This window comes from Callorhinus ursinus, unplaced genomic scaffold (genome assembly GCF_003265705.2).
Source record: "Callorhinus ursinus isolate GAN/ISIS: 27379988/994484 unplaced genomic scaffold, GSC_fseal_2.0 scaffold26, whole genome shotgun sequence".
Classification (NCBI taxonomy): domain Eukaryota; kingdom Metazoa; phylum Chordata; class Mammalia; order Carnivora; family Otariidae; genus Callorhinus; species Callorhinus ursinus.
Window position 1 is genome coordinate 22085219 of NW_027397088.1, and position 12989 is coordinate 22098207.

General features: G+C 41.5%; 1 long non-coding RNA gene across 1 annotated transcript; it reads left to right on the plus strand.

Moving 5' to 3' along the window:
• The first annotated feature begins 659 nt into the window (after positions 1-659).
• On the plus strand, positions 660-12566 carry LOC141370140 (uncharacterized). The gene is made up of 3 exons (XR_012373910.1): positions 660-698; positions 9463-9634; positions 12360-12566. It is a non-coding gene; the product is annotated as an uncharacterized lncRNA (long non-coding RNA).
• The last annotated feature ends 423 nt before the right edge of the window (positions 12567-12989 follow it).

A 12989-nucleotide genomic window follows, 5' to 3' on the forward strand; every position in this document is an offset into this window, starting at 1 on the left:
TCGGAAGGCCTGCGTTCCAGTCATGACCTAATAAATGTGTGCCTCTGAGTCAGCCATTTCATACCCTAAATTTGAGATTCACAATCTATGAAATGGGGGTCATGTTACCTGCTTAACAGAGTTGTTTTCAAGTCTTAAAATGATCATTTGCTTTGATGTTCTTTGTGAGTTGTAGGCACTCTGCCAATGGAAAGACTTGCTTTCTCCTGCTATAAACACATTTACCTCTCCTCCCAGTGCCCTAGGTCAGGCCTCCAGCCAAAAGCACACTGTCCAAAGGGCTAAAAATCATACAAGCTGTTATGTATTGAGTCCTTACAAAGTGCCAGGCACTGTTCTGGACTCTTAAGCTTATAAGGCGTTTAATCAACACAGCAGCCTTATCGGGTAGGTACTGTTAGTGTCATCATCACCCCCATTTCACACAGAAGGAAACTGAGGCAGAGGAGGATTAAGTAACTTATCCACGTTTACCAGCCAGTATGTGGTGGGCTAGAATTTGCATCCAGGTAACCTGGCTTGAGAGCAGAGTTATTCCAACCCCACTCCATCACAATGAGTATAAGCCCTGTCTAAAGAGTGTTGTCTCTGTGATGTCAGAATATTCCAGTCTTCTATTGGAAATTAAAAATAAAAAGCAGGGAGGTAAACGAGGCAGAGGAGAAAATACTCTGGGACATGTGTTGGGCATAGGTAAGGTGAGTGGAGCCAAAGATGCTAAAAATGGATAAGAAGGGATGGAAGGGCCAAGGAGACAGTCCATATTCATGAGGTCTTAAATCATCTGCCCATGGGTGAACGCTCATCCTGGCCCCATGTGGTCCTGCCTGAGAAATGCAGATAAATCATAGCTGCTCGTCAGGCTAATTGGCAAGTTATAGCTACTGGCCAGATGGACTTGCCCTGTGTCTTTTGGAAAGTGCAAGTGTGTGTTGGCTCCGGGTGTCTCCCATCTGCTGAGCCCCCTGGCTCAGAGGTCTGCTTGGCTCCTTGCAAAGGCAGAAGCCACAGGGCAGGCTGATGTCGTAGAGAGGCAGGACGTACGGACATTGCATGTCGAGTCATGTAGGGAGGTACCTCTGTCCCACTTGCACACCACCCCAAGATGATGAACACCCTGATACTTCCCTTTGCTCTCCCTGTATGTTTTACGTTGGCGTAACAGGCTGCGTGATAATTTGGTTTCTGAGCCTCTCTGCTCTGTGACCCTTGGAACAGCATACAAGTTGTTTAGTCGAAGGTTACTTGGAACACCGTTTTCCACAGGGCACCCCACATTTCACCGTAGTCCATAATTTCAAACTCCTCCACCAAAAAGCATCTACCAAGTTATGAATCAGCAGTGAAAATCATATTTAATTTCTTATAACCCCCTTTCTGTAGCCATTCACTGATAATGAAAATGATGCAGTAAAGAAAATGATGACCTTGAAGTTGATGTGATGTTTTTTTTTTTTCATATTTTGCGTATGTGATATTCCAGGACGGTGCTGGGCTGTTTGCAAGTACTATCTCATTTAATCCTTGCAAAACCCATTAGCCAATTATCATTATTATCCCGATTTTGAACCTCAAAACTCTTCCATAGTTAAGGAGAATTCAAAATAGTTAAGCAGGATTAATAATTAAGTCATATAATTATTAAATTGCTGAGCAGGGATTCAAACCAAGGTGTGACTCCTGAGTTGTCCGTGTTCCCGTTGGTTAGTGGTAAGTAACAGACCTGTTTTCCCCAAATCAAGTGCACACCTGAAAGAGAAAGTAGAGAAGAGAATGACCCTGAGCACCCACAAATGGAAACAAGCAGCTTTTGATAATCAGAAGCTGACAGCATATATGCACTTATCTGAACACTCAAAAAAAAACCACATACATTTGTGTGAGGGCCTGGAGAGAAAATAAACTGTAAAGAGCACTTTACGGTTTATTTGAAAGCACTTCTTAGAAATGGGTACATCTCATGTACTAAATGCTGAAAGCACTAACCTCTGGAGGGTGAGTGACATGAGGGGCAAGGAAAAAAGCCTTTCCATTTTCATTTGTGTGATTCTGTGTTGTTGGAATTTATATGCCCATATGATTTGATGTCATTTTTTAAAAACAATAACCAGGAGGAGAGAAGTATCATTTACATCCCAGCTGGTGGGTCCAGAGCAAATTTACCATGATATTAATGAAGTCTCAGCTCCAGAATCCTTTCCCAGACGTTGTACTTAATTTTGTATTCATCATTTTGTGTAAGTTTCTGGCACCACGAAATAAGTAATTGCCCCTTGAAGAAGACGTGCTTGGTAATAAATACCAAAAATATAAAAAATTTAGGTAAAGCATCATGTTTAACATCGTGCTTTGCTCTGAGGCAAAGGGCTAGCATGTTTAAAAGTAATTTTGCATAATTTTGAATAACAGCTAAAGTAATTTAAAAATGGACCTATTTTTTTTAAAAAAGTTAAATAATTCAAAATAAAACGTAGAAGACAGTACATGCCCTGTTCTTTGTTTCCTTTCTCGGTGCCTTTTTATTTCCCCTTTCTTCCGAATGTGTCTGCTTTTTCACAGAAGGTTGAAGAGATGGCAAAGCAATTTCAGCAGGGAATTTTATGCAGATGCAGTATTTATGACGGCAGTCCTGGGGAGAGTCTGTGATTAATGATCACATATAACCTGGTTCAATATATATATTTTTAAAGTAGTCTTCCTTATCGGCAGCAGTGTACTACAAAGGGGAATATCCACAGCAGGATCTCCTAATCCGAGGACACAGACCAATGGGTCAGTAGGGTATTGTTTATAACCTTTAAGATCAATGGTTTTGAAGGTCATGTGCGGCACACGTTTATTTAGCCCGCCGGTAGCAAGTCTATTTCCTGGATATGTTAACAAAACTGCTAACGTTCACAATTTTCTCTACCTGGCCTTGGATGCGATTTATTTTTCCAAACAACTCTTGGAAGACACACTCACCATACCCATTAGATCTAGGAACATTTAGCCACCACCTTCCTCTGACTTCCTGCTTCTCCTCTCCACAAATTAGCCATGGACTTGCATCACTGGGAGGATAATTATGTGTCCGGAGCGGCAGCAGGGACAATCATAAAAATAAGAAACTCACACAAGTGAGGTTATGAGAGAAATGTGTTAGAATCACACCACCTCTTAACATCTTTTCATTTTACGGCTCGTTTTTTTTTTTCCAGAATCTTTCCACTGCAGGGTGTTTTTGTTTTGTTTTTGTTTTTTGCCTGCCTGGAGAGGCCTGATGCCCGTGATTCAGAATGCTGGCTGCACTTGAGAAATACCTCCAGGCGGGAGTTTTGAAAAATATGACGCCAGGGCTGTATCGCTAGAGACTTCCTTCAGTTGGTGGAGGCAAAGTGTTGGTATTTTTAAAAAGCTTTCTAGAGGATTCAGGGGTGCAGCAAAGTTGAAACTTCTGCTCTGTGCCCTGACTAACCAATCCCATCACTCTGCTCTGTGGAAGATCTGCATGTATTTCAGCTCCTGAGATGTCCTTCCCTCCTTCCTTGCCTTTGCTCTGCCCTCCAGGGACCCTTCTCTTCCATTTGCACTCATCTCATCTCATTCATTCATCCATTCAAGAAGCATTTACCAGGTATGGACTAAGTGTCTGACATGGGGCTAATATTGGGGGGGTACCAAAAATGATAATGGCAATTCAGGCACTGTCTTTGAAGAGTCAGAGTTTATCAGAGAGATGATAGGCCACCGACCATCCATTTGCCTAGGACTAGGGGGTGGGGTTCCCTGGATGTGGTACTTTTTTTTAAATTATTTTTTTATTATTATGTTCAACTAGACAGCATATAGGACACCATTAGTTTTTGATGTAGTGTTCAGCGATTCATTAGTTGCATATAACACCCAGTGCTCATCACCACATGTGCCCTCCTTAATACCCATCACCCAGTTACCGCATCACCCCCTCCCTTCTGTAACCCTCAGTTTGGTTCCCGGAGTCCAGAGTCTCTCACGGTTTGTCTCCCTCTCTGATTTCTTCCCGTTCAGTTTCCCTCCCTTCCCCTGTGGTCCTCCACACTATTCCTTATGTTCCACATATCAGTGAGATCATATGATAACTGACTTTCTCTGCTTGACTTATTTCACTTAGCATAATCCTCTCCAGTCCCATACATGTTGATGCAAATGGTAGGTATTCATTCTTTCTGACGGCTGAGTAATATTCCATTGTACATATGGACCATTCATCTGTTGAAGGGCATCTCGGCTCTTTCCACAGTTTGGCTATTGCGGACATTGCTGCTAGGAACATAAAGGTTCATGTGGCCCTTCTTTTCACTACATCTGTATATTTGGGGTAAATACCCAGTAGTGTAATTGCTGGGTCATAGAGTAGCTCTATTTTTAACATCTTGAGGAACCTCCACACTGTTTTCCAGAGTAGTTACACCAGCTTGCGTTCCCAACAACAGTGTAAGAGGGTTCCTTTTCCTCCCCTGGATATGACACTTTTAAGATTAAAACCAGGAGAGTCTTGGGCAGTAGAAAAGTAACATTAAAAAAAAAAAAAAAAATATATATATATATCTTTTATCTTCAAGCTCATAGAAGTTAGGGGTCCAGATAGGGACACCATGCCTAGTTAAATTTGAGTCTCAGATATAAAACAAATAATTTTTTAGTGTAAGTGTATTTTGTCTAAATTCCCCGACCCATCTTGTGGCCCTAATACCTAATAGAGGGTGCATTCTCATTTTAAACTTGCAGCTCATCTAATGGAGAGATAGCAACTCCTCTCCCCTCACCCCCACATAAAAAGAGCTGTCATCTGAGATATAATGGGGTTCATTCTCTTGGCAACAGGCACATCAAATAAGCTACACGTGCCTGTGTTGGGCAGAGATATAAACCGAGTGAAATCGCTGCTTATTAACATTTTTGGTGGTTTTTTGTTTTTTTTTTTCCTTTTTTCCTATCAACAATTCCCATACGGCCAAACTTTGGTAATTTGCACCGATGAGCAGGAGAATCACCCCAACCCAGCATATTATTCTGATAATGGTGAATTATAGAATGACATACCAACACAAAGGAAGAACTAGCAGTTGAGGCACATCTAGCAAAATTTGGGAGAAATTCAGAAAACATTATTTTTGGCTCCTTGTCAAGTACTGGCTGTTTGTAATTCATGACATTTTAAATTAAAACTCGGCCAAGGAATGCACAAATAATTGGTGATTATTTCAGATTTGGGGTCTGTCTCTTGCGTGTCTATTTTCATTTCAGCTGTGGGTGTCTCTCAGAGGACCTGTGCGGGAATACACGGTTAGAAGAGGCAAGGGCCCTGAGAAGCTAAATGACCATCCATGAAAACCGGATAATGTTATGAAATAGGTCTTTGTGGTAGTTTGCTAACATTCTCTCATCCTTTGCATGTCTTCTTATGTATTTGACTTTGTTCCTTGACCCTTTCAGAAAGCAGGGAGTCTGTCGACCTACCCTTGGAACAACTGTGAGTTGATTTCACCAGCAGAAAAATGATGCTGGGTGGATTCCAGAGCTTAGGCCTCAAAACGCCTGGTGGCTTCTGGCTCATTCGTCCACCCTTGTGGCTGAGCTGTCAAAAATGCCTGGTCTGAGGGGAGCCTGGGTGGCTCAGTGGGTTAAGCCTCCTGACTCTTGATTTCAACTCAGTCATGATCTCAGGGGGATGAGATCGAGCCCTGCAATGGCCTTCATGCTGGACATGCAGCTGGCTTGGGATTCTCCCTCACCCTCTGCTTCTCTCCTGCCACCTCCCCCCACCCCCGCTCGCATGCGCACATGCTCTCTCTCGCTCGCGCTCTCTCTCTCTCTCAAAAAAAAAAAGGCTGGTCTGAAAATGGATAGGCCTGCAGCCAAGAACTTGCAGGCCAGGAAACCTACAATGGCAGGGCTCAACACACCTCCCCATTGATGTGCTAAGGAACGAAGTGAATGAGGTTGACTCAGAAGTTCAGGCTAGAGGTGGAAACATTACCCACCCAGAGGAAGACCAGCCTCCCAACTGGTCTTATTGTCTCCAGCCCAGTGAGCTTTCTCAAGTGCGATGTTGATCATGTTCCTCCCTTGCCTAAGATGTTTCAATAACCAGGGCTTAGGGCAAGAGTTCAGGTGGAATCTCACAACAATATAGCTAAATACAGTACAAGTATAAAGCAGTTTAACAAACTGATGAACAGATGATATCCTGTGAAATGTAGGCCTTTAAGTTGAAAAAATAGCACCACGACATGTAAAGTTATGTTTTTTTTATATGAATGAAGGCAGGAGCGCCGGGGTGGCTCAGTCGGTTGAGCGTCTGACTCTTGATCTCAGCTCAGGTCTTGATCTCAGGGTCCTGAGTTGGGACCCCGCACTGGGTTCCGCAATTGGTGGGGAACCTACTTAAAAGAAGAAAAGAAAAAATATATATATATATTTATGAATGAAAACAGAAAAATAGTACAACAACTAAATCTTATTATTGTGAATGTCTGGGTATTCTAACACAGTCTGATTATGTTAGGATGATTAAGACAATAAAGACACAAAATATATAGCTTGTTATATATTCTATAGTATTCATCTTAGCAAAATCACTACTTACGTTTTTTTATTTTTCTTTTTTTAAAGATTTTATTTATTTATTTGACAGAGAGAGAGATAGAGAGAGAGGGCACACAAGGAGGGGGAGTGAGAGAGGGAGAAGCAGGCTTCCCGCTGAGCAGGGAGCCCAATGAGGGGCTGGAGCCCAGGACCCTGGGATCATGACCTGAGCTGAAAGCAGATGTTTAACCGACTGAGCCACCCAGGCATCCCACTACTTATTTTTTTTTTAAAGATTTTACTTATTTATTTGTCAGAGAGAGAGAGAGGGAGAGAGAGAATGAGTGGGGGAGGGGCAGAAGGAGAGGGAGAAGCAGACTCCCTGCTGAGCAGGGAGCCCGATGCAGGACTCGATCCCAGGACTCTGGGATCATGACCTGAGCCAAAGGCAGATGCTTCACGGACTGAGCCACCCAGGCATTCCACGAATTATGTTTTTAATAAAGATTTTCACATAATTTTTGTTCTAGTGATAGTAAAGAATTGATCTAAAGAATTGAAAATCTTAAAAACGTTCAAAATTAATGTTGGATATGTTTTCATCCAAGATATATGGTAAAGTAAATGTAGAAAATGAAAAATGAAGATCATTTTTCATATGTCTGTTCAAAAAGGACTTTTGTCCAAAAAGGTCAAAGTTATCTGTAAAATTAAAAGGCAAGAGCCAAATTATAATGAAAAAATATCAAAATAAGACATTTTAAAATAAGGTCTCCTCCCTCATCGACCAATTTTGCTATCAGGTACTGCAGGATGAGAAGCTACCAGGAGAAAAAGCAACTCACAGGGTTGAAAGCCCCAATCCTTTTAGACATTGGGAGGGAGGTCCAGATGGCCCAGGTGAGCACAGGTGTACCCAAGGTGAACCCAATCCCCAGAGGACCCATCAGCTGAATGCCCCCTTGTGAGAGAGCCCAGTCAAGATGCACAAAAGTACCAACTAGTCAAAACACAGAATCCTAAGAAATGAGAACTCATTATTAGAAATCTGAGGTAGTATTATTTCTATTTACAAACATGGAAGGAAAACAAAACAAAACAAAAAATGACTTGCCCAGTATAATACCGTCATTTCCTGCAGGAGCTATGGTTTTAAACAAAGTCGGCATAATCTCTTTTCCCTCCCTCCTATGTCTTAGAAAACTGCAGGGAATCTTCAGGAAATTGAGGAAAACTGCAGGAAAACTGCAATTGGATTATTGCTTTGGCCCATAGATTTTATCTGTTAGGTAAAGTTAATCCTCATTTTTAGACTGACTACTATGCAGAGTAGCAAAAAATTAAGGGCAAAGTTTTTATTGGCACTGAGTTAATGGAGCCATGAATATATGTCAGATGAACTAAGGAAGGTAACGTGAAGGAGCGTTTGGTGAAATCCCTGGTGCTAATATATATATTATTTCATTTTTTTAACTGCACACATATAGACTTCACCAAAAATGAGAATTTATTATCTTCAGGGAAACCATGTGCATCTGGTTCTGTAAAGCTTATTACCTGAGGCTCCATCAGTCCAACACATCAAATTAGCAGACAGGTATTTGTTGAGCTCACACTGTGCGTGAAGCTCTGTGTTGGGTCTTGCGTCACATTTTCCAGCTGAAAAACTCAGTGTGGTTGGTGTGCTTGTAACCGACTGATTTCTAGAGCGATGTGGATATTCCTCTTTGGTGGTAACAGGGGATGAAGGAAGACCCTGAATTAACTGTTGTGGACACTCGAGGGCATATGAACTATTGATCATCCATATATATCAAATAAAATGTTCCTGCTATATATATTTTGCCCAAATACACATTTATAATATCATCTATCCATTTCAAATAGAAGTAAAGAAGGGAAGCTACTTTCTATACTTTTTGAACCTCTTTGGTGGTTTGAATATTTCTTTATTGCGTACATACATTATTTTTATTGAAAAATACAAGTTTAAAAAAGGACATGCGCTCGGGAGTTAATATATTTAAGATTCCATGTGTCTGTCTTTTTAACCCTTGTTGTGTGCACGTGTATTTATATTATTTAACATAGTTTCATTTTTGCCTTGGTCGGCTCAGGCTGCCATAACCAAATACCACAGAGTGCCGGGCTCGGACAACAGAAGTTTAGTCTCTCCCAGTTTCTGCAGGTATAAAGTACAAGGTCAGGGAGTTGGCAGGTTTGCCTTCTCCTGAGTCCTCTCTCTTTGGTTGGCAGAGGGTCACCTTGTCCCTGCGTCTTCACATGGTCTTTTTGCTGTGTATGTCCATCCCCGGTGTCTCTTCTTACGTCCAAATTCCCTCTTATAACGACACTAGTCAGATGAGATGAAGACCCACCCAGAGGACCTCATGTGACCTTGATGATCTCTTTAAAGGTCCTATCTCTAAACACAGTCCTATTCTGAAGTCCTGAGAGTTAAGGCTTTCACATATGAATCCGGGGGGGGGGGGCACAATTCAGCACATAAGAATTCTCATTATCCCATTTATAACATCAGAAAACGTAAATCCCTTTACGTTATTAGTAAAGGGCACTTTACGTATTCCTCTTTACATTATTTGAATGTTTTACACCCATCTTTTTGATAATAACAATAATTAATATTTAACATGTATTTAATGCTGACTGCCTGTCAGGCTGACCCTCATTATTTTTCTTTTTTTAAGAGTTTACTTATTTATTTGTCAGAGAGAGAGAACACAAGCAGGGGGAGCAGCAGGCAGAGGGAGAAGCAGGCTCCCTGATGAGTAGGGAGCCCGATGCGGGGCTCGATCCCAGGACCCTGGGATCTTGACCTGAGCCGAAGGCAAACGCCCAACCGACTGAGCCACCCAGGCGTCCCTGACACTCATTATTTTATTTGCGTTCCAGTATTCAAGCTGCACAGCAACTGTATGACCTAGATGCTGATATTATTCCCATTGGGCTGGAGAGAAAAATTGAGTTTGGAGATGTCCGTGTGCTTGCCAAGTTCATGACCAGTAAGTGGAGAAGGCCCTTTGCCTGCACAAGAGCTTTGTGAAACCAGTGCAGCAGTGGTGAGGTAAATCTTGGGAGAGAGGCAAGGGGAGAGTTCCCTGACCAGATGTTAAACTCCTATATGGCAGCTCCATTTACTCATCTTTGTCTTTCCAGCATTTCAGTTCAGTGCCTGGCAAACAGTTGGTACTCAATATATACTGAGGAGACACTGGTTGGTTTAAGTCATTTTTGAGAAATAAGGAGATGGTAGATAAGGGTCTTTGCAATTTATTCACTCGAACATCCCAATGATGACACGGTGCCTATCAGTAAACACGTGGTCCGACTTGAAAGTTGAAAGCGGGGTGCTTCATACATGTGTGAGTTGAGCCACCTTAAAAGACTGAAGGGTTCGCTGAAAGCCCCCACTCAATGGGTGACAGATTATAAACGAGAACTTTACTCCATTTCTGTTTCAGTTCCTTTCCTCTTACACCTACCACTCCACGGAAGAGTGAAATGACCTGGGAACATTTGGAGGAGAGAGAGAGAGAGGGAAACACATATTGTGTGTTCTTTTGAAAATACTTAAGAGTTTTCTGAAAAAGAGAACCCCCACCTCACCGCTTTTCCTTTCTGGCAATCAGATATTTACTGAATAACTCAGAGCCAGTTTGAGATTCAGGGAAGTTAGTGTCATTTTCAGAATAGCCACGGGGCATTTTAAAATATAAAGAAAAAAAAAGCCCACTTCTCTTGGGCGAGCAATGAGTGCGGTATCTGTCTGCAAACTTGTCGATCTCGAAGGCACCTGTGCGTTGTTGGCAGTGGCCTGCAGCACCGACCCACTGGGCTTCCACGATTTGGACAGTTTCAGCTGTAGCTTTGAATGGAAAGCCCTGGGGTCTCAGTGAGCTTTCCATTAGAATCCAATTCATTGTTATTTCCTCCTTCAGCCATCTGGATGCTACTGTGAGTAAATGGGAAACACTGATGCTTTATCAAAGCGCAGAATGATGAAATCCTAAGCACTTCAAATGGTTCCTAGTTTTTCCACCCAGAAATCAAATTTGATCGTGTTACTCTTTTTGCCCCTCTTATTGTAGCCAGTTCTGTGTTAACTTAATAGGCCTTCTTTGACTTTCTATCTTGTAAAAATAGGAGAGAGGCTGTTTACTGGCAATTTCTTAAACACTTTCCTTACTCAACAAACACAGAGCTGTTTTGCCCTGTTCTAAATTGGTGTTTTCATTGTACACACCTGCTTATAACATACATCTTTACCTCCTTTTATTTAGTGTTCTGCTATGTGTAAAACTGATTGGTTCTGCCATTTACTTCATACACAATTTTAAAGAAATAATTTTGTCTTTTTTTTAACCATTTAATTTGCTTATCTGGAGACAATATGTCTGAATTATTTCAGGGGTAACCGGGGGAAATAAATTCCGGTTTGGAAAGAAGTTTAAGTGTCTCTGTGGAAGGGTTTTATAATTGATATTATTTTTTTCGTCCCATCAACATGCTGTGGAGAGTAACAGAAACAATTTTAAATGCACGGGGTCCAAGCCTCATGGGCCACGGTTCAAGTGTAATTCTGTTTCAATATAGATGCCTTAAGTTCAGTTCGGTATGTGATTGGACCCACACAAGGCAGACTCCACAAACTCATTACCATCAAATGGGACTTGAATTCTCTTGTCTAATGTCATAATAAGCAATTATGAGCATCTTCTCAGCATTCAAATAGGGTAATAGTGAACCCCCAGAGAGACATTCTACGCCGGCAGGCTCTGGCTGACGGAATATGTCTGTGCTCAATGGACCCCTAAAGGCAGGACGGGTAGCTAGACGCTAGGGCAGATTGCCCTCACTATTTAGGGTAGACACTACCGTCCATGATGACTTGGGTTTTATAAGCCGAGCGGTTATAATAATATGTGTGTTCATTCTGGAGAATCCTCTGTGGCAACAGAACAAACAGCCTTTCCCCTCTACTTCCCATTTCCATGAGAGAATAGCAAATGAAACTTGTCTTTTAACTTCACGTTTCTCTGACGGCCCAGGCTGGGAAAATACAAGGTACTGCTCTGTGCTGTCATTTTGCATTAAGTTAAATGTCCTTTTGTCCACTCTGGGAAAAGCAGCAGATTTTGCATTATCAGGGGGACTGTTTGTGGAGATAATTAGATAAGTAAACACTTGCCAACTTGCAGCAAGGCATTGAGTAGCGCCTCTGACTTATTGGAAAATCCCCCTGCAAACAAATGTTACTGAATTGTCGTATTGCTTCCAGCCAGGTCCTCACAGCAACATTCATTTTTTCACGAATTAAAAAGGAGGTTCAACCAGATGACTTCTAAGGGATAGTCCTGCTCAAAATGTATGATTCAGCAAAATAACGATAAGATGGCGTTAATGCATATTGTGTTATTTAAATTGGATATCTTGAGAAGAATGTACTTTCCATAAGGACCCAGTCTACATGGTACAAGTCAAACAGAAATTTGGGCCAAATTAAATAGCTCTAAAACAAGTATCAGCATTAAACAATTTTTTAATGTGAAGAAAAACAGAGAGGAACGGGAATGGTTTGCAGAAATTATTGAATTATTTTCATATATCCCTCATTTGCACGTTACCTACTTCTAAAAACTCTTTAAGGTCCAAAGTACACACTGAAAATTGAACCATTTATAGACACTCCAAATGTGTAGAATAAGCCGTAAACTTCAATATTTAAGCATGTTCTGTCTATTTATTTTCCCTCCAGCAAAATCAGTGTGGTTATTCTGTGTCTTACCCAGATCACCCTGCTCTACAGTTGATCAGATCCATCCATGGTGGTAGCATCGGTTACTGAAATGGTCAAAAGCCTGATGTGGCCATCCCATGGAAAGGTGGTCAGAGCCAACCCTCGGCTACAACCCAGAGTCCCCTTGATGCATACAAATCATAAAAGGATTCCTTTTTGGCTCTTTTTAACCCTCAAAGTGAGTTATTTTAAGACTGTCTTACCCGTGAGAGGCTATTTTTAATTTTGCAAGTTACAAATGTCCTGCTTGCTTCCAGGTACTGTTGTGTCTCTAGATTAACGAAAACAGTTATCAATAAAGGGGCAAGCGCCTACGTTTAACAGAGTGCTATTTTTCTGTTTATCAAAATCAGATGTAGGGATTTTCATAGCACGTCGACAGAAGGGTGAATACAAATGTATCAGCACTCGCAAACGACATCACATTGAAGTTACTTTTGAGCTGAAAAAAAAAATTGGCGGGCTTGACTTCCAAATTGGCACATCATTCGCAGTAATATTTATTTACGCAATTAGGCTCAAGGATCGGGTGGAGGGATTAAGAACAAACTAATCGACAACCAGCAATCAAGGAATGACGACGAGAGATTGGACACAGTTGAACAGTTGCCTGGAGTTCAAA